We start from the raw sequence: 22,878 nt of genomic DNA on the forward strand, positions 1-22,878 counted from the left end.
CGAGACTGCCGGAGATCGAACTTTTCTTTTTTTTTTTGCTTACGCGAGATCACGTGATCTGATAGCCTCCTAGCTTAGGGTCACGTGTTGCCATCTGCGATTTCTGTGTTTACCTATCTGCACAAAAAAAGTGTGTGGGGGGGGGGGGGAGGGGGAATTTCGCATTGGACTCTCCGCTGACTTATTCGACTATCTTTACTTCACGTGCTTGCTGACACACATACGTCTTCCCTTCACCACCTGTTGCGTACGGGTCTCTGGCATTGGCCCAACTGTGGAATGACTTGGCTTCTCAGATGGCTTCTTCGCGCGCATAGTTACTCCATTTCGAGGCACCCTGCATTGGCTTCGAGAAGACCGAAACTTGTGCCGAGGCTTTTCACGTGCAACATTTTCAGTGGTCTTCGCTCCGATCGAATCCGCCGCCGAGCGTTAAGCTGCATGGTAGTGGAACATCTCGGCATAAAGCTATTTCGTAAAAGCAGCAAATGCTCAACTACACTGCAAAGCGAGTTTCTATGCGTAAGACAAGACTCTAATTTTCTTTTTTATTATTATTTATTTTACTATACTTTTTTAAAATTTTGCGGCACGTTTGCTGCTACCGCTTGCAGGAGGCTGAAGCGAAATTCGGTGGCGTGGATTATCACCCATTATAAGATACGAAAATGATTTAAAGGAAAAGTAATTGTCGTTTTTTCTTATTCGTTGTATGCCCAAATATGGTTCCACATTCAGTAAAATTAGGAATTCTTCGTGTTTATTTCTGGGCGTGGAAAGTACATATCACACACACACACTCACTCACTCATACGAATGAGATGTTACATTAATGAAACATAATTAGTACATTTCTAATTACACACACACTCACACACACGAATGAGATGCTACTTTAATGAAACTCAATTAGTGCATTTCTTAATTAGTCGGTAATTGGTTCCATCGTTTTGTCGTAACTGGTTTGTTCAAATAACCACAGCTGGGGTAAGCTCCCTCCAGCCTGTTCAAAGCGTTATGAGCTGTGAGCTCAGATTTCCCGGCTAAATAAGAATTTGGAGATGTTCAACTCAGCGTAGCGTACGTATGATAGGTAGGACAGTACAGGATTAACTTTTTTTTATAGCGAGTCCGTGCTTCAAAAAGTCGACATATATATGGAAGTGGGGAGGGGGAGGGAGGGGGAGCCCACTGGTTCCTCGCTCGGAACAGAAAAACCGTAAATCTCTGCGTATAATTTGGGAATTGAATCTCATTAATATCGTCATTTTGTGTGCGATATAAACGCACGATTCAAATACATACATAACATAATATAATACTTATACGCGCAAGGTTTTGTTCGTTTAGACTTTGTCACCTGACTTCATGCGTTTTCATCGAGTCCTTCGAAGGAACTGACCCCCCTTCCCTCGCCTTCATTTTCTTTCTGTTTCTCTCTCTCTCTCTCTCTTTTTTTTTTTTTTGGCACAGCCACGTTCCGAAGTTCGAATAAACGTGAAGGGTTCCCAATAACCTTCGCACGAAAAGAAAAGACAACTTAATTTGAACGAACTTTTTTTAAAAAAGCATAAGGCCTCGCTGAAACCAAGAAGCCCTCGATGCATACTACCACGCTTTATTAGTCCTGATGTATGTTCGAAATCCGATCTGAGTAGTTAAAAAGCCAGTCTTGCTCCTAAAGGGTTAATGCGCATTCATAAACACGTTCGCCAGAACTAATACTCTGGTTCTCTTATTGGGCTCAATTATGGCCGCGATACGACGGTTCCACTAGCCACCATGGTCACTGAGTGGCCACGCAGTTCGTCTGCCGGGCATGAGGTCGCGGGCTCAATTACCGACCGCGATGCGGTCGCTCTCCAAGGGGGTCTAAATGCACGAACGAAAGGCACAGCGCCTTGATTACTTGTAAAAGAAAAAAGAAAGAAACCCAGGTAGCCGAAATTAATCCCGCAGTCCTCGCAACGATTGGCATCTCTCATAGGCCATGCAGTGTTGCCTTAGGACATTAAACACCATACTTTAATTACGAGGTCGCCGAAGCCACCACCCAATCTGGTTGCTGTCTTTAACCAACACCTATTTTTCTTTTTTCGCGCGTTTGCTTCTTCTCTTTTCTTCTATTGTTCCTGTCTTCCTCACTACCTTTACCTCTCCCCCCCCCCCCCCCCAAGTATATACGGCAGCGAATGAGAAGCCTCTCTTCCCGGTTAACCTCCCTGCTTTTCCCATCTCGTTTGTTTATCTTTAAATCAACGGAACCCAAGATTCTGCGCAAGATCACGCCTAAAGTGCCGCGTTAAGGAGTCTGAAAGCGCCTACTTTCTTTGTCTAAAAGAGCAGTGGGGGAAGAAAAAAGAAACAGACTTTCTTCCGGCATCTTTAGCATGCGTTCTGCATTTGGGCTTTCTCTCAGATAGCAGCGATGGAACAACCTGACCTCTCGAAGGAAACCCCAGCAGCCTAAACCCAAGACGGCCGACATTTCAATGCACGGCGCTATCTGCCGTCGCCGCAAAAGAAAAAAAAAGGGAGAAGCAGCACGTGTACATGAACACGAATGCCATCTTTCTGCTATGTACGAAGCTATATAGCGTTTTGAATATTCATCAGGCGATGCGCGTTTGCTGAAACCGTGGTGCACCCAAGGTGGCATATATCGCCGAGCGGGGCTGCAAGAAAGAATAAGTTCTCACGAGTCTCTCTCTCCTTTCGTCGCAGCCACGAACAAAAATCCATCCGGGGGAAAAAAAGATGTGGTACGAGGAGGTCAGAGAACGCACTGAGCATGCTTAAAAAACTAGAACGTGGGCGCGTTAAACTACGTCTGCTCAGAGCAGACCAGTGTGCGCGCAGAACTTGCTAATTAGCATGCGTGCTTTGGACGTGCTCTGCAGTAGGCTGTGCAAGTTTAAAAGAAAACAAAAAAAATTTAATGAGAGAAGGAAACAGGGAAGAAAGAAATTTTTACGCTAAGAAAGAAAAGAAAATCCCCCTAGTTCTTAGGAACGCGTCGCTACAGTCGCTTTGCATCGTGAATCCGCGATGCGAGGTGAAAACGTGCGGCCAATGAATAAACGGTTCTTCTCTTCATTTGCTCGGCTTCGAGAAACGAAATTCGGCAAGAATTTTACCATATGCAAGTCGGTGAAAGGGGGTCGCGAGACAAATTTGATTAAAGAAAAAAAGAAAGTGATGTCGGGGTGCTGTCTCCGCTGAAAGGAACGATATCTTGGCTATTGCAACAATCGTGTAATGCGATTCTGTAGCGAGTATAACGGTCTTTCAAAAAAAAAAAAAATAAGGGAAAGAAGGGGAACACACAAGAAGCTCTGGTGTATGTGTTCCCCTTCTTGTCCTTCGTCTTGTCGCGCTTTCGCACAAGTCGAAGGAATGAGATATTCGCGAATCCGCATAGAGTATACATATGAAAGCTCTATTATAAACGGCCTGGGCAAACGACGTATAATTTGCACGTTATTAGAATACCGTGTGAAGTGATACCATACTAGAGGCAGCGTACGGTGCGGTACACTTTTAAAGGGAACACCTCACGTCTAATGTATCGCAGCTGCAACGCTTCTTCGACTATGCCGCTGAAAAGTGACTGATCCGTTTCACTATAAGCAGACAACCATGCTTTAAAAAAAATTGCCTGCAGGTTTTCATTGCCTATCTCGGCTGTAATTGAGGGCCGGGTACTAAGGTGTTCGAATTAGGATTTTGCTATTCTGTACATACACGAGACACATAATTGTCGCGCGTATGTGTAGTGGGCGCAGAAAGAACGACATCTTTTTTACGCGCGCTCATACAGAGTGAGCAAAGGAGCAGACTGAATGAGCTGTATGCGTTATTAACGTTTTCTTTTTTTTTATAAGTGTGTCTGTGATAGCAGATAACAGCGCCCAGCAATAAAGTGTGACGTCTTTCTGAAGATCCCTTTAAACACGACAGCGCCCGACTTTCAATGAGAGCTGAATGTAATAAATAAATAAATAAATAAATAAATAAATAAATAAATAAATAAATAAATAAATAAATAAAAACGATGTGCTACGTCACACCCATGTAAAATAGCCCTTTGCGATCACACGAGATAAAAAACGGTATGATAGCAGACAGAAGCGATGGATAGAGTATTAGGTAGACGGTTTAAGTGAACAAATTTCATTTACAATGTGGTCGGCTGATGCAGGAACAAGATCCCGATATCGTTGACAGGGGTCCGCGCCTTGTGTAGGGGACTAAAGATAGGCAGCTGATCAATTAAGCGCCTTAACTGAAAACCTAAATTAATGAGGGATTTATTAATTCACAGTAGCTCGCGAGCTGAACTGTCTCAAGAGCTAAAACTTGTCTTTCTTGTTCGTTCGTTCATTCGTTCGTTCGTTCCTAGTGACTTTCATTATTGGTGACATTCTTTCATAGTGAGAGAGGATTCATAACGACTGACTTCACAGTCGATATCGGCGTTAGCTAGCATTCGGAATCAACGTCGTTGGTTGCATAACGTGAGAAAATACGAGCATAGTATTCACTTTCTCTGCGGTTGGCGGTGCGCTAACTATTGCGTAGATATGGGATATCTTTTTTCTTTATCCCAGACAAATCTCTTTCTTTTATCTTTTATCCCAGACAATTTTTTCTTTATCCCAGGCTTCGACAAATCGTAATTTCCCCCTAGACATCAGCGAGAAAAAAAAATGTGGTCGTTGTCACCCACCTTTCCACATAAAGTCGCTCGCTTAATGTTCCAGGTGGGCTTACACAGGACATCTCGACTCACTCCTTCGCTCTAGACGCGTCTTATCAGCTCTGCAAACATTCTCCATGTGGTCTGGTTAGCACAAGAGCGTCGGCCTTAACATGGCATGTTTCTTTCTTATCGCGGCCTTATCTCGTTTCGACGCCTCGTGCGGGTTGTATCGTGTTTATCCACTGAGGAAGAGGGGGGCGTAACGCGGCGTAATCAGGGTGCCATTCGGTTGTTTCAATGCCATCTCGAAAAGTGATAACGAGGGTTGAGGAGCAGATAATACACACCCCGTCTAGGCACTCCGGATGTCCCATCGTCCAGAGGGTTTCGCTCAAGTGATAACAGGCTAGCCATGCAATTGCGTCCTCGTTTGCATGTCAACGCTACCCGCCCACCGCGGTGGCTTAACGGCTATGGTGCTGCGCTGTGCTAACCACGAGGTCGCGGGATCAAGTCCCGGCCTCGGCGGCAGGGTTTGGCAATATCGATGAACGATTAATTGATTGAAAGTATCCAGCAAAACGAACAATCTCCATCGATGCCCTCTTTCGTCTAATCGACTTCATCGATCAGACACGTTCGATTAATCGTTTTCTAGAGTTTGACGGGAGTGGCGCAAAAATTTTGAAATCGTACTGGTGTGGCAGAGCACGAGCAGTGACCGTGAGCGCCTGTGGTAAAGCAACTGCATGTAGACTGTTTTGCGAGTCCCGAGTGATGCCGATCCGAGCGCTTTCCTTCTCTTCCCTCATAAAACCCCTTAAACTTCGTAAAGTAGTGCCACGCTTTGAAGAATGCCGCCTCCTCCTCGCGCGCTCTGGCCGAGGCCGACGCCGCGTCGCTATTGGCCGAATAGCATCATGTGGGCCTTCGCGCCGTCCATCAGTGCCATTTTTGCGCGAGAAGCGCCTACGGAGTGGCGAGGAGCGCATGTTGGCGCCGTTGCTACGCTCGAGCAGTGTAGGTGGCGCCACGGTCGAGGAGGGAGCGTGAAAGAGGAGAAACGAGGAGGAGTGAAGGCGGAGGAGGAGAGTGTCGCTGCTACGAAGTTTAAGGGGCTTTATTCCCTCACAAGCCACGACGCTGCCCGAAACCGGAGGCTCGAAATGTCCTCGCAATTGAAGACTTGCTATGGTTACCCAGTCGTTAATCGTCGTGCCGCTTCTCAGTCCACTGAAGAAGTGGCACATCATTCGTGCCGGTTTGGAGCATGTATTTGACATATCGATGGAGTTCACGTCGATTCCATCAAATCTGTAGCGTCCGAGCTTCTCTTCACGCGTGCTGGTTGTGTGGCCATTCAAAGAAGGTGTCGCTTTTTACCAAAACGTCCCAGCCAATTGACGTTCCTTCGCTCTGTAGAAAAGAGCGTCTGGGTTAAAATCCCAAACCAGTAATTTCCTTTTCTCTCTGTGGATATTGCAATTTCTTGAAGGTTTTAGTTAGACTTAACCTTTCTCTTTTGCAATTTTTCTTATTTATTGTTTAACCTTACTGTAGGGACATTCACTGGTGATATGTATCTTGTTTGATTCTGCTCTAAGTGGAATTTTATAACATATGTTGTTTATCTTTTCAAAGGCCACTAGTACCAACGCTATTTAGCCTTTAACAAATTAAAGATTATTCTTTACGGAACGTTACACATTTGTATTTCCGACTTGGTTCCACCTCTCAAACATTAAAGTAGTGTCCTACAAAAGTATATAACTCTGTTTCAAGCTTTTTAAAAGTGCCGGGCGATAATTTCGATTAATAAATAATCGATGAAAAGCCCTGCATCGAAAGCAATTAAGCGATCAAAGGCTGAAATGGTGAAGGGATAATCCTTAATTGAATAAAAAAAAATTATCGGCTATCCCTACGCGGCGGCCGCATTCCGTTGTGGACGAGATGCAAGCACGCCCACGCCCCGCGCATTAGGGGCACGTTAAGGATCCCCTGGTGGCCAAAATTGATCCGCAGTCCTCCACTACGGCGTGCCTCATAATCAAATCTTGATTTTGGCACGTGAAACCCTAGCATTCATTCATTCATGTCAAAGCTGGCGGCTGTAGGCCAGGCATCCCTGCCGCATCTCGTTTCATGTGTTCTTTAAGTTGCGTTCACACTAGCGGCAGAAACGCGTGAGCGGCATGTCGCGATTGTCAAGTCGGAAGGCCGCGAGCGGCAGTGTTAGCGAACAACAACAACAACAAAAAACGCAACTGTCTGCGCTGAATCCCTGCGTGACCAATTTTTATGCGGTAGTCAGGCAGCTGTGCGACGGACAGCCACTCATGAGAGAGTTACGTCACGTGTCACGGTGATCGGGACAGCGGCGCTGCCATGTGCGCGGAGCGGCAAAAAAAGCGCGCGCACTTTCGAGTGAGCGCGAGATACAAGTGACTGTCACGTGACTCGAACGCGGGAAAACAGGACTCGTGTGAGGTAACGCGGCATTCATACGGATCTGCCACGCATCGCCTTGCGGCGAGTGAAGTGACACGTGAGGATATAGCTCCTGACATGAGGATGATGACAGTAGCGCGCCGGCTGTATGTCTGATGCTTCTTTCTGTAATACGACGAACCGGGCCACATTTCTCTGAAGCGTGTATCCTGTACTCGAAGGGAAACTTTGTTCTGAAGAAAATTTCGTTTTTCACTTGATACTTCGCTTGTCTTGTTTTGTTTTGTTGGAATGAACCTCGCAAAGCGAACACATTCTCGTTAATTTTAACACACCGATTGTCACGTTTCACAGAAAGTGTAGTGTATCCGACAATGCTCACGAAACCAACGTCTCACTTGCATACATAGTGGTACCATAAAGTTTCGAGACTGGCCCTGTTTTGAAAAAAAGGTAATTTGTTGATGGGCAATCAAGCACTGCCATCATTGAAATGGTCCTCTTGCGCAGCAATACAGCGTTCCCAGCGTTCATGCCAGTTTGCAAATGTGTCCTGGACGTCTTCATTCCCGTAGTTTCCGGCGTGGTGGCACTATAACCACACAACAGGCAGTCACGCTAATTTGCTATTTGGCCAACCATTAAAACCCTATCGCAACGCTACGGCGACAAAAATCGCAAGGCTACGAACGATACCCACGCGGTGTAAGAGCGTTATCCTCCTACATGTCTGATCGCTTACACTCTTACCAACCACTTGCTACACAATAAACTCGCTCCGCAATTAATGCCGCGGACGGACCGTGACACCGAGCTCGAACCGTCGGGACAGTCGGCGTTCATGTTAAGCGTCGCCGTCGTGGCACAATTAGGGCGCGATTGGGGCGTATTTCTCAACCCTCTGTTTGTATCCTAGTGTCAGCTCTCAAGGTCGGCTGCTTCGAAGGGCGGATGACGACGTACGACTCGCGGGTGGATGGGGGCGTGTAGTTCCACCATCCCCGCGAATGCGGCACGTGATCTCCCAACCGTTCCTCGCTCTTCGCAGTTTCATCACGAGCATTTCGTGAGTGTTGCCGCTTGAACACGGAGTGGGTAACAGAAGAGAGAGAGCGACAGAGCGAGAGGCGATCGCGTGGCAAGTGGGCGAGAGACGTAATCGCACGCCGGAAGCGAATAGCGAAAAGAAATGGAAGCATTGAGCAACAGTGGCGCCGCCTGGCATTCAGCTCGAAGAACGCACGTGATGCGTGGTGCCGCCTTTAGGCGTGAAATGTGGATTACCGCACTAGCGGTGGTTCTCCGAACAGAGGAGAGGGCGCCGGGAAATTTCCCAACGCGGAAACTATGTCACGAGAAGAAGGCTTACGGGGGCGTATAGATAAATATAGGAATGCCGCCAACATTTGACGAAGTGGTCTTCTGTGCTTATGTCGCGCCGTTGCGCTTGCGCACATTTGTTTTGTCTGGAGCGCGCGCGCGATGTTTGTGCGGTGACCATGGAAACAAACGCACCCGGCTTTCAATCACGAGTCGCACTTCCATCTGTATTATCCCTTTTGTGCTAAATGCGTATATATATATATATATATATATATATATATATATATATATATATATATATATATATATATATATATATATATATATATATTGTCTGTTTGCTGCGACACGACAAGGAATGTCTGCAATTTTTCAGCGAGTCTGCTAAAATGATGAGAGAGCGGTAGAAAAAGTAAAGCTTAGCGCTGCGGCGTGTATTTTACCCACACGCGGAATGCGATAGCTGAAGGTCCCTCTCACGTGTCGACGATTGATGGCGCTTCGCGACACACGAAGCAGGCATTGCGATAGGACGCCTTAATACAACCCGCTGCATTGAGGAGGCTCTCCCTACATTGTCATAGAGTTATTTGACGAGCTCTCCTTCAGGGGGACCACGTACACACAGCTACTCCACATGATAACGATGATGGCGTTTATTCGCATCCCCACTGAAGCGGGACGACGACAAGTAAGTCACCTAGCCTGCTTGAATTAATCAGGTTTCACTACATCACCGCCAAGCCTTTTTTGCCTGTACTTTCGCATATAAAACATGTCTCACTATATTGTACTATTACCTACGCTTACAATGACTCCGGTTCTATCAATTTCTGTCCTGCCTTTTTTTTTTCTTTTGCGCCGATACGACTGTTACTTATCTCGACTTCGGACCAGTTAATCCTTCCATCTTCTCTGAATCCGAACAATTTTGGAAGGTAGACGCGTTCCCTACACCTAGGTCTCACTGGGTTAATATCTTGGCATTTCGTTACGAAGCGCCGAGTCGTTTCCGGGATTTTCTTTCCGCGCACGCAGGCCTCACCATCCTGTGGCGCCTAATTTGCTCGCGGTTGTTTGTGTCCCCAGACCGACAGCTCGGGCCACAATTACAGAAACAGCGCAACAGCTCAAGGGTTTATAATGGTTTACCAACTAGCCTTGTCCCGCACATCGGGTTTCGAATACCAAGCACTGATCCTAACGTTGTCCTACAGATTCTGTCTGCTCATTTCTTTCGTGGCATTTTTGCAAATCTCCGTTTTCTTCTTTTGCTTTCCATCCTTTCCATCCAATATACCATCTTATTCTCTCGCTGTCCTTTTCTTTAAGACCTCTGGTCGTCTTATTCGCACTTTCAATTACCCCGTACTTGGTTTCCCACTTTCTCGACCTCTTCCTGCATTCCGCGTCCATGCTCTAGAGGTGCAGACATTTGAGCTCTTTAGTCAGCCGTTTATTTTCATCCGTGTTCCTTGGCCTTTCTTCAAAGCTAATGTACGTTCCATCGCGCTTCTCTGACTTCAAAAGAAGCTCAATCTATGAGACCTTGCGCTGCCTCAATTGTGCTTTTACCATAGGGTCCCAAAGCCAGTTGGAGCACCGACCTCCAGTCGTTCATTTTCAACCCCAACAAGACTACTGATTCTGGCATTGTGACATTGTAAGCAATAGCTGAGATTGTGAGCACTCGCAGCGACCTCTAGGGACGCGAGTATAGCGAACACATCGCGCGAGTCCATGCGTTCTCGCGGGCGGTCCTCCTGCCGTGGTATAGAACGCCAACTCTGCAAATTCGTTGTCAATCGCGGGCGTTGGCCAAGCCACAGCTGCTGCAAACTAGCATTATAAGGAGATGCTCTCGTTGCTCTTGGGTGATCAAATGTTAACGATGCGTTCAAGTCGCACAAAACTGGACACTTCTTACCCATAGCGCTGGTTCTCTGGTATACTCACTGTATGCAAGGAAGCCAGCCAATATGTGTTGGTTTGTTCTGCGTGTTCTCTACATGCCGGGCATGCAACCCCGCGCATTGGACCCTTACATCACGTGTTTAGGGGTGTGCTTATTGCGCCGATGCCAAAGCCAGCTGTCACTCATCTTGGACATCGTATTGACCGAGCTGGTATTTACCGTGGCGGGATAAGCCGCAACATAATTTTTTTAAGGAGTCTCTGTGGCAAGAACGACCACGACGACCATGAGCACACTTTAGTTGAGAGCCCGCAACGGCTGTTTATTTGAAATAATGTGCTGCAGGACGGAACGTAATGAGGTGCTCAGGTTGCGACAAAAAAATAAATAAATAAACGTCGTCACTTTTATGGTAACGGAGCACTATACGCAACGCCTTGGGTTCAGCTGCGGCGCACGAATTTTCGTTGACCGCACGCAATATGCGCAGCCTGTGTGTCTTTGCGTGCGCTTTTCAAGTGCATGCAGCGGAAAGCTTGATTTGGCAGCTGCTTCAGTCATTTAAAAAAAAAAAAAGTAAGACCGGGTGTGAGCAACTTTAGTGATAGAATGGTGTGGCAATATAACTTGCGTATACCTCATGTCATATATAGCACGGCATGGCATATAGCATACGTAGCATCTCGACTCATTTTTAATTCGAATAGCGAACGACTGGAATAATCTACCCACTTACGCTGCGCGGCGCTCCAATCCTAACCGCTTCAAGTCAGTCATTGAAGACCTCGCGCAAATGTAACAAGGCACCCCTCATGTAAAACCCCGCACCAGGGGCATTTGAGGTATAAATAAATAAATAAATAAATAAATAAATAAATAAATAAATAAACCTAATCCTATACGGAACCTCACGACGACGGCGACGGCAAAAGGTTTCTTGGAGTGCCCATATAGTTGCTATTGCAATAAGAAAAGTTGGAAGGCGGTTCAATCTCCAGTTGAAGTCGATCAAAGACAGTGTCCTTTAGAGCGAGTTATGGGTGTCAATGGGGAAAGTCACTGAGCATGGCATTCTATCGTTGTCGCCCCTCCCGCTAAAATTCTGCCGTTTCGCGGACCAAAACCACAGTGTGATTATGAGGTGCGCCATGGTGGGGTACTCCGGGTTAATTGTGACCTCCTGGGCTTCTTGCACCCAAAGCTCACGGCGCAATGGCTTTTTTTTTCTTTTTTTGCATTTCGTCTCCACCAAAATGCGGTCGCCGTGGCAGAGAATTGAACGCTTGACCTCGCGTTTAAGCAGCGCAACGCTATAACCGCTAAGCCATCGCGACGGGTTCCAGTCGTTCGGGCCGACGGAACGCGAGATGGTGTAGCGATAAAGTGGATAGCTTTCTCGTAAAGTTGGCTTCCCTTCCTGTGGTGGCCACGGGAGTGCGGTGGCGATTCGCCATATGGCGATGTTTATTACTACCGCGACGACGTCAGTCCTCTGTAAACACGCCTACGCGTGGCTGGCGCCTTTTGACCGCAGCTCGGCCTCGTGCCAGGGCGCTCGCCTCGGAGACGCGGGTTCAAAACCCTCTTTCTCTAGTTTCCCAGCTGCCTGCACATAAGTGATGGCACAGACATTCTCCTGCCCGGCACTAGGCCTTCTTCTGAAGGACAACCCGCCGTGGTTGCTCAGTGGCTATGGCGTTGGGCTGCTGAGCGCGAGGTCGCGGGATCGAATCCCGGCCATGGCGGCCGCATTTCGATGGGGGCAAAATTCGAAAACGCCCGTGTACTTAGATTTAGGTGCACGTTAAAGAACCCCAGGTGGTCGAAATTTCCGGAGTCCTCCACTACGGCGTGCCTCATAATCAGAAAGTGGTTTTGGCACGTAAAACCCCATAATTATTATTCTGAAGGACAGCTCGGGGATAGAAACCGTGATCGAGACTCTGCGAGGACCAATAACTGAACAATTTTCGCATAAAACTGCCCACTGAAAGTACTTGCGATAGCATGTTCAGGTCCCTCTCGCACTCATTGTCGCTAACGTACTGCACTTGCGTTTGCTCATGAATTGCCGCTTCAAGTGTGCGTCGACGAACTTGCGCTAGCGAGGCGCAGGTACTACGGGCGTCGGTGAAGCCCATAGAGTTCTAATCATCTGTGTTTGCTGCGACACGGCATGGTGGCGCCATCTATGCCGTACTCGGTGAATGACGGCTGTTACCATTTCGCTCATTCCTCTGCGCACGTTGGCGCCTTTAAAGGGACACTTAAGGCAAATAAGAAGTCGACTTGGACTGTTTAAAGGGACACTAAAGTGAAAAATTATCTATTTTGCATCAGTAAATTACCTTTCTACAACACCAAGAACACCACTCCTACGGCGATAAGACGTTTGGTAAGCCAGAAAAAGCGCAAGAACGAAATACGGGTGGCGACGCCTACTTAAGTTCCCGCACCTAGGGGCTGTGACGTCTTGGATTTTGATGGCATCTTCTAGGGCCTACTAATTACACATAGCGGTACAGATTGACTACACTGTGTTCTAAAGGAACCAATAATTAAACATGCCAAGTTCCGGGAACATTTATTCAGCCAACGCGGCCCAAATAGGAAAACATAGTTTGGTATCCCTGACGTCACACTGACGCACCAGCGCTGGGGTTTCCGCGCGAAATTCAAATACTGATGCTTGGACCTTCATTTTCTCATCTAATAATCAAACTATTTAAATGACTGCCAGCAGGGTTCTCAAACAATGCTTCATTAGTCTAAACTAATTTATTGTTTCGCTTTAGTGTCCCTTTAAGTACCATTTAAGTACCACCCAACCGGGGGAGTGGTGACGTTGCATCCGCCATCACCGCCCCTTGCTGCCATCGGCGAGTAAAACGACGCCCGACAGACGGCGGCACCGAGCCAAGACAGAGCGGCGTATTCGCCGTTGCAGCTGCTTTTTGGTCAAGTGACGTAGACCTTACGGGCATCCCGCGGCATAATATGGAAGTTGAATTCTCTCCTGGTTGCAGTTTGTGCGAGTTTTGCGAGCCAGCAAAACCAGTGCGGTACTACGCGATCAGGAAAGTACTGAAACGCGAAAGCGTGGGTGGCGCAGAGTCGAGCGAAAACGAAACATTTCGACCGTTCACGTCCTTGTCAAGGGAAATTTCAATAATTTATTTTTTTTCTAAAAATGAAATAGAACTGGATAAGTAGCATTTTATTTCACCTTCTAATACAATAAAATGATGTTTCTTGCAACGAATAGTTGAGTAGTAGTGACATAATTTAACTGAGCAGTCCTTTCGTCATCGGACAAGTGCTTGAATGTCCCAAGGGAGTCTTTCTATTCAATTCAATTCAGCTTATTTTTCATTGATAATAATTTGTACAAAGGAACTGGTGGAAGGAAGTCTAATCATGTCCTGCATTTACCTCAGTTTCTCGATTACTAAGGCCCTGTTCGCGATATTATTGACACCTTATAGATTTCCAAGCATTAATATATCACTTTAGCATAACTCAATATTTGCCTTTATGGTCTCTTTAAAAACCTTTCTAGTTTTCTTTATTTGCTTCGTTATGCTTTTGCCTCATTGGCATACGACATGCAAGCGGCGTCAGAAGGGATCACACAAACCAGTGGGAACACGATAGCCCAAATTATTACGGCATGTAAAACGACAGCTGAGCGCGCCTCTCTGATGCACATATGGCAGACAATACGCGCTTCAAGAACAAGGGCAAGTACTTGCTCTCGCAAGAACATCGAAGTCCGCTATTGTGCTTCTCTGTAAAGGTGCCAGATTGTGCAACCTGTAGGAGAAACTTCGCGACCTGCGCGGTGTAAAGTCTAAGGATATGAAACTGCAGATCTTACGTACGTTTATCTACCGAATTTGCCAAATTTAGAAGCCTCAGGCTTTCGTTCTGCCGGGTCATTCAAGCTGAGCTTCCGGCACAGGTTATGCATGAGGGCTGTAATGAAAACACGTTCTCTTTCTTATTCACCAGTTCGATCTATAGTTATTCAACCATGTGCGTCAATTGCGATTACATGTGTTGTTGCCATACCAGAACGTCAATCATTGTCGCCAGAAAAAGGAAAAGGCGGCTATTAATTTTGATCGGCTATTCTTTTCGACCGTCAAATAACTAGACGCATAATGTCGACGTTGCATAAATACTGAAGATATATATATCGAGGCTCTTCCCGGGCTGTGCCATTCTCCGGGAGGACAGCAACACAAGTTCGTCACAGTGCTGGAGTGTAATTTCACGGTAGACCCAATGCAGTAAAACCCACCTGAGCGTCTTCATTGCTTCAACCAATGAGGTGAAAGGACCGAAGTATATAAGGAGGAAGATGAGATATTCGTCATGCTCTTGAAAGGCTCCCTGAAGAGCAACACTGACTCGGTTTTCTACTGGTGAACCTTAGTTTCATTTTTTAAAATTAATTTCGAAGGAAATTGTTGAGAGATAAAAAGAGAAATAGAAGACAGGAAAGGCAGGGAGGTTAACCAGACGCACGTCGGATTTGCTACCCTTAACTGGTGGAAGGGGGTATGGGGATGAAGAGAGCGAGAGAGGAAAGAGAGATAGAGCACAGTTTCGCGCACAGTGGAAGGTTCGCACCGATTCGGCACACGGTTCCAAAGACCTCTCGTATTGAGGTATTTCAAAAACGCTTTCGTGGCTTTCTGTACCATCGACGCGTACGCCAGGGCCCGAGGATGTTCATTACGGAAAATGGTTTAGTGTCCATCTGTTTCAGTGCTGCCCGGAGAACTTCGCGCTCGATGTCGTATTGGGGACAGATACACGGGATGTGTTTGATCGTTTCTATGGTTCCGCAAGAATTTCCACTAAACTGAAGAGGTAATTCATGCTTTATGGAATGCTTGCTACTTCAGATAAGGTGTCTCAACTGACATGGAAATGAGAAGAATATAAACAAAAGCCAGGACTATAAATACAAAAAAAGATCAGTAACGGACTAAAGGTAATACAGGGAATGTATATGTGTGCTGACTGGCATAATCATCACTGCAGTGCAGTCGTCATGCGGAGTGCATCCTCTCTTATGTCCCAGATTCCCAGGAAATCACCAGTGTACAATGGTCCTCGCTTATGAATTTAGTCATTGCTGCTTACTTACCGCGCGGTGGTATAGCAGTGGTGACAGAACACGCGCTCAATGCCGTCAACTATCTTGCACTCGGTGTAGCCCTGGCTAAATGGGTCGCCCGATCTCTCGAGTTGATTACGAGTGAAGTAAATGTAGGGCCAAGCTGCTCACTTCCCTGAGTCAGTTCGACGTAAGGGATTTCAAAGTTTATTTTTCTCTTATTTTAACCGTTCTGGCTCAGGAAAGGTTCTCAAAGCTTTCTAGGTTCAGTCTTTGACTCGTTTAGAAAGCAATATGATTGATTTTGTTGTTGTTTGCGTTTCTTTAAGATGGAGGCTAAAGTTAATGCTTAACGATGTAAACAACTGAACTCTTGAATACCATGTGAAAAATCCATGATCTCTCACAGCGAGCCAGTGTGGAAAGTTCAGAGTGCAAAGTTGCAGCACAAACATGCCTCGCAGCATTACACACATAGCTATGAGCTATAAGTGCAATGCTCTGAAGCATATATCGGCAAGCCTACCTGGAAAGCTATCCTGGAGAGTTGTACCTCAGGAAACATCACCTCACCAAACGAAACACTGGCGATTCGACGTATGTTAGAGGTAGTTATTATTGTGAACCAGTCTCGTACGAACCTAAATAATTACTTCATTCATCAGATGGCAAGAGTGCTCGCACACGTAGGCGCATCCACGAATGTGAAAAAAAAAGAGTCAATTTATTCAGTTTGTTGAGATGAAAGCGTGTTTTTGTTTCCCTAAACACACAAACGGAGGTTTCACCCGATCACACCCGGCGAATCACATGACGGTTCCTCGCGTTCACTTTTGACGATGATTATAATGATGACGTCTGTTGTCACTTGCTTGAGCTAATCAATATTATACATTTTCATCCCGGATTGCCAGGCCATCTGGTGGCATTTGTAATTTACTACACATTCGGTTTTTTTTTCGTTTTTTTTTGTCTTTGGGGACGACGCAGCAGTATGTGTCCCGCAAAGTATCAATGTTCTCGATAAATGGCGCGGAAAGATGATAAACTTAAATTATATTGTCTCCTATACAGCTAGCACCAGAATATATCAGCTTATCGCATCCGGGTTAATATTGTAACGGATGAAGGACTTTGTCCGCGGTTGTGAACGCTGCGGACCTGAGGAGCTAGGCTTAAAGAAATACTCCGCCAGTGCAAATTTATTTAGCGTTACCAGTTAGAGTACCACTGAGAGCAGCTCGTTCGCTTTCTCGTAGACCGAGTCGGGGGCCGGAGTGTGACGTTAATTCGTAAGCGCATCCCCAGGTGACCTATTCTTGGAACACCGGCGGTTCCATTGTTGCCAGACGCGAGCGAGTCCCACCGTCATTGGCCGCCTCGTCGCTCTGTACGCACTGTGCACGCAAGAAGAAACGCCGCAGCGCTTTTCGCCGCGGATAACAGAATTTAGCAAGTTTCGCGACTTTCGTGATGGATTCCTCTCGGAAGCTGCGCGGCGACGGAGTGGCGTCTGCCCCTGGAAGGTCAAAGAGGCGGCGGCATCCTTAACAAGAATGTTCCTCCCGCCGTCTCCAATTTAGCTGCTTCTTTCTTTCTTACGCTCTTTTTTTGTTCCTATCTGCTTTCTCCTTTTCCTTCTTCTTGTTTCAATATAGTTGTCTTCCGCTGTTCTCTTTGCGGAGCGCTTTCTTTTCGCCAGAACCTTGCGTATTGTTTTCTCCTTTTCCTTCTTCAAATACAGTCGTCTCCCGCTGTTGTCTTTGTTAAGCGCTTTCTTTCGCCAAAACTTTTCGTGTTGTTTTCTCACCTTTTACTTTTTTCTCAACTTTCCTCACGTCTCGCGCGAGAATCGGTCGGCGGCGCGCTCTTCTCCCACCCTCCCCGCCATTCCGACGCCCACCTTCCGCCCACCCATCGCTTCGTCTTGAAACCGGCGGTTCCGTCTGGCTTTGGTTGGCAGCAGGGTATTTCTACTTTTGTTTCTTCTTTCTTGCTCTTCGCATTTCTGTGACTTCGCGCGTCGCCAGCGCTGAAAGAAAGAAAAAATGTTTCCCACCTGTCGCTTTTCTTTCTTTTGGAAAACGACCAGGTTTTCAGGCAGGGCCCCACGGCAAATTCTCAGAAGGGGCGGGGACGCTGGTTCAGTGCGAGCGCACTCTAGAAGCATTTCAAACTGTTGCGCATCATTGACGTCATTCGTTAAACTATCGTCGAAGTTACAAAGACGTACGTCAAAGGAACAAATAGGTTCTTTGAGTTGTTTCGTCTATCTTACTGTTTTGCGTTGCTTACTTCCTTCTTCCTCGAAGCTTCGTTCACAGAAATGCACTCGTATTCTTTTTCTTCGAAGTAGCCGAGAGCAAAGGAGCTTCGTCGACGGGAATGTTCAGTGTACCACAAACGACTGCACCTCGTGGACGCGGGGAGGTGGGGGGGGGGGGGGAGTGTCCTCGCAGACGCACCCCACGTTACTAGAGTCAAAGCTTAACGTTGAGCGTGCCTGCTAATTCACAAGGATGCCGAATCTCGTTTATCGGTTTAAAGCGTCTTCAACTCCAAGCCGCCGGATACTAAAAGGACCGAAAAGCCACGCGCCTGAGCTACTTGAGCCACCGGCTGTACACAATGCATCTAAAAGCAGCCCGTATATGCCGATTGTCGTTATTGGGGGCAACATCTACGCCGATTCGCTCGCCACAGTATGTATAATACCTCAACGAATTCGCGAATGCATGTGCAGTCTTCACAAGCCTTCCCCCTTTCGTGGTCAATGCAACGATGTACACTAGGTGCAGGGACGCGGTCACAAAAAGTACATCAGTCTATAGCAAGCTAAAACACACTTCCTCGCCGCAAATTCCGCCTGCTTTCATCTCCCCATTCTACCCCCACGGCTCCCAAAATAACTTCTCCGTCATGACACACACGCATTATTAATCTCTCCGTGTATGTGCTCCCTTCCGCGTTGCCTTTCTCGGGTGGAAGAAGCCTCCCCACTGCAGGTACACCTTCGGTCACGTGGGCTGCGTGGCCAACGCCTGAAGACACAGTGAATTGTCCAAAGTGTGCCACTTCGTCATCTATACAGCGAGCACGCATCACTTGTTTGGGCTCTGCCCAGCAAGGAGGGCTGCTAGACAGAAGCCTCTGAGCTGCCAAGCCGTGAACAGACCATGCAAACAGGTACACACGTTGGTTCATGTAAAATCACTTCTACGATCGACGCACTTCTCAAATCCCCACACGGGGAAGTCTCGCTTTCGTATAAATTCCTAAAAAAATTCCTAAAGGAATATATTCGCACGTGCCAAATATTTTGCCGGAAATAACTGATATCAAGGCTTCCATGTGTTTTGTCTATTTAGTAAGTAAAGAAAATACCACACGAACTTGAGAACTATGTCAGTTCAAAACCAGCAAAGCAGTGCATGCAGCTGGTAAATAAACGCAAACGCCACGAAATGAACAAGTTGAGGACAAATATTTTAATGCAACTTTGTCGTTAAAGGACCTTGCTTACAGTTTTGTACATATGCAACTGCCAAGGAGAAATCACATTGACGCTGTCCTTCGTTCCAATGTATTGCGCAGGAGCAGCTGGCTTTCACCGGTCGTGTATTACATATATATATATCAGAAATGCGAAGATAAAGCTATATAAAGGGCAAAAAAGTTCACTGCATGTATCCAGAAAACCTCGCACCAAGGTATTTAAATCTACGTATCTAAGCAAAAGTCACTTTATATAATGCGTCAAACAAGGCAAATAAGCATGTTGCGCAATCACAGATTCACAGATCCGAGAATCCTAAGGCCCGCGCCCCTCCCTCCACTCCCCCCGATGCATCGCGCGCGACGGAAGGCGGCGCGCTTCGTCCCCGCTTTCGTCCGTTGCGCACACAAGACTGACCCACCATCGTCGGCTCACCACCCCACCTCTTCCTACGCTTTCACTAACACATACAGCATACGGCGCGCGGTGACGATGTTATCGCCTTTTGACTGCATACGGAACATGACAGCGTCGGCGACGATAGGAATGCGTCTTGAGTGTCGATGTATTTGGTATCGCAATAATATAAACAGAATATCCGGCAACTCAAGAGCCCCGTGGCCCATTGCTGTCCGCAAAAGAAGTAACAACATGGAAATTTCACGATGCGACAATTCGCTGGGCCGCAACAATGTCATTCTTTCTTCTTTTGTGGTGCGGGAGCACCGAAATGAAAAAAAAAAGAACGCAAAGGAAAGTATGTTGGCCACAATCGAATGCCTATTTTTGGCACCTAATGTGGCTACCGAACGAATATCGAAAAAAGCGTGAGACGCTCGGTCCAAATTTTGGTGATGCCCTTAGGCGAATGCGTTGCAATCCGTCGGGCCCACATGGTGATGGCGGCGACTGACCATTGTTTCTTTTTTCTGTTTCCTAGTCAGAAAGCATCCAATATTCTGTGAGACCAAAATCCACTCGGCCAGAGAAAAATGAACGCGCACCGAAGGGCGCCGCTTGGTGGTCAGGGCAACACCCGAAAAACGCATGCGCTCTCGCTGGCTCTGACAGCCCACTAGTACCCAGGACAAGAAAATGGAAGAGGCTCATGTATCCACGCGAATAAAAGGCAATGTAGAAAAAATAAAGAAGAACGTCGTTACCTTTGCTGGTTTTAGTGTCTTCACATAGATGCTTTGGCGCAGGGGAAGAAAATGTTGATACTCGTTTCTGCGACATGACGGCACAAATGAACTACCACAACGCTTCGTCTCATCGGACCTCGCTGCGTGCTTTGTCATCTTGTCTGATAATGTGTCGATTTGGCGTCCTCATCAGAAGGGCCTCCAAGCGCTACTGCGCTTCATGAGATCAACCAGCCTGTGTGAACGCCTTGGATTGGAACGCCTGTTCTCTTACTTGTCCTTTTTTTTTTTTCGTGTTCCTTTTTTTCTCTCTCGCTTTTTGTCGTCTTTACAACCCCTATATCCCCTACCCCAGTGCAGGGTAGCAAACCTATCTCGGGTTAATCTCCACACCTTTCCTCTCTCTCTCTCTCTCTCTCTCTCTCTTTCTCTCTCTCTCTCTCTCTCTCTCTCTCTCTCTCTCTCTTTCTCGTCGAAGGCTGGACTGCCTTCGGTATCCGCCCAAGAATACGGTTTAAAGCTCGCAAGAAATCGCGAGTGTCGAGTCTTACAGAAGCGTGAAGAGCAAAAAAAAAAAAAAATACCTGCCAACAAAAGCCAAAAGTTTCCAAAGAGAGCTAACCGCTTTAAGAGAATCTGTCAACGAATACAGGTTTTCATACAATTCTGTTCTTAAAAAAAAAAAAAAACGCGACAATGTTATAGCAACTCCGATTGACGTCTGCTCAGAAACGGCGAGGCGAGGCCTCCAGATGCAAAACTCCCCGAACAAAACTGCAGGAATTTTATCGCCGCCGCCACGAAGCCTTCACGATCGCGACGACGCCCTTATCTCCTCCATCCAAACCTCCCTCAATCGCGGCTGCTATCTCATCAAGGTGGAAAACACGCGGCGTGCGCCGTTTGCCAATGCTGCTGTCGTCGCCTTGCTTTCGTTACACGTGCTTCTTCGCGCGCAATTACTTTTCCTGCCTTCTTTATTTTCTGTTGCGCCCGTTTGTGTCACGGCCCCCGACGAGTCCTGTTTGTTGTCGACGGCGGCGCACGAACGTCGACGCGGTTCGTGTTATTGTTATGACCCTGAGATGATGGCGATGGGAGCAAGAGAAGCTGGGAGGAAAGAGGGGGGGGGGGGCGGTTGCGCCGGCGCTGATGATAAAGACAAGAGTGTTTGTTTGTTTACGTACTAACGGGGAACGGCTGAGAATGTAGTTGGGCTACCCGAGGGATTCGCGTGAAGGAGTCAAAAAAAAAAAAAGGGGGGGTGGGAGGTCCGAGATCTCGCGATAGTTGTAAAAGAATACTGCGAGAAGAGAAGCGGTAGGGAGCGATGCGAGAACTGTGAGGAGGCTCCATCCATGCCAAGAGTGATTCCGAGCGTGTCTAGGCGAAAGAATGTAACGAAAACTCGCGCCGCCACCTCGAAGCTGTGGGTCACGGACGCCGGAAATGCTGCAGTGTTACAAAGTTGTTTACACTGTGTACGGTAGCCCTACGGGGTCTCACGTGCCTTGCTGTTCTGGAGCAATAGGTGTGCACTTTTATCCCGAGAACCTTTACGAAGGAAGGCGCGATCTATTGTCATTCAATGAGTTATTAAAAAAAACGGCGGCAGCCTTGCAGATGTTGATTTTAACACGAAAGTGTGTGTGTGTGTGTGTGTTGCCGCGCTACAGTGAAAATTCATTCCATGTACCTACGTCACGAGATCATCATCACGTTAATTTCCTCGCATCCCCACGAGATGACGCTACTGTGACGTTTGGTGTAGTTCGGTGCAGTGTTACTCTATAATTTCCCTGAGACCCTATACAGTAACTGGGAGCTGAAAGCTTGGCGGATGGTCGGAGGACGTCGCCAGGTGGTGTTGCCCTGAATTTAATTTAATTCTGTGGTTTTATATGCCAAAACTTCGATTTGATTCTGAAGCGCGCCGCAGTGGGGCACTCCGGAGTAATTTTGATCAACGTGCCCTCAACGCCCGGGACACGGGAATTTTTTTTATCTTTTGCAATTTCGCCTTCCATCGAAATTCGACCGCCGCGGCCGGGATTTGATACCGCAACCTCCTGCTTAGCAGCGCAACACCATAGCCGCTATGCATAGTGCCACCGCGGAGGGTGCAGAAGGTGTTGCCCTCCACGCATCGTTAGGGTGCCTCTATCAGTGGCCTCAATGCGCACCTGCCCTCCACACATCGACGCAAAGTGTATTAGTTTGGCCCAGTTGATGCACGTAGTTATTCCATCGAGGCACCCTAGCCATCGTCTCGGCGGAACAGCTCGGCGGGCGGTCGGGACGGCGGCCGGCGTGCATGCGCTAGCTGGTTGGGACACGCGCGCTTCGTGTAAAGCGTTCTCGTTTCCCACGGCCGCGATCCGACGTCGGTCGTGGACGCGTCACCTTTAACGAGGCCCTCATCGCTGAACCCGGGCAACGACTTGTGTTGTCGGACGTGCGCGATCAGGCATGACGAATGCACGGCGAAAGCGCATCGTGTCTGCATTTCCATTCGTGCGGCTGCTGTCGCGTCGGCTGTAAGGCGGGCTTTCTGGCGCGCGCCATGCTTTCGGTATGCCTTGTTGACGCTGTGCAGGTAGCGCAATGCCTTGCGCGTTTGCTTATCGCTGTCAATGCTTCGCCCTTGGACCGAAACTGTGGCCAGCAGCTTAAAGACCGTGCACATTTACGAGCTTGCATTGGTGAACGCGCACCGAA

At 47.4% G+C, this 22,878-nt stretch overlaps 1 protein-coding gene across 3 annotated transcripts in view; it reads left to right on the forward strand.

Annotated features, from left to right (window-relative positions):
- Positions 1 to 22,878, forward strand: part of LOC142575614 (cationic amino acid transporter 4-like) — a 153,884-nt gene that overhangs the window by 41,361 nt on the left and 89,645 nt on the right. The window lies entirely within an intron of this gene.

This window comes from Dermacentor variabilis, chromosome 3, assembly GCF_050947875.1.
Source record: "Dermacentor variabilis isolate Ectoservices chromosome 3, ASM5094787v1, whole genome shotgun sequence".
NCBI classification, from domain to species: domain Eukaryota; kingdom Metazoa; phylum Arthropoda; class Arachnida; order Ixodida; family Ixodidae; genus Dermacentor; species Dermacentor variabilis.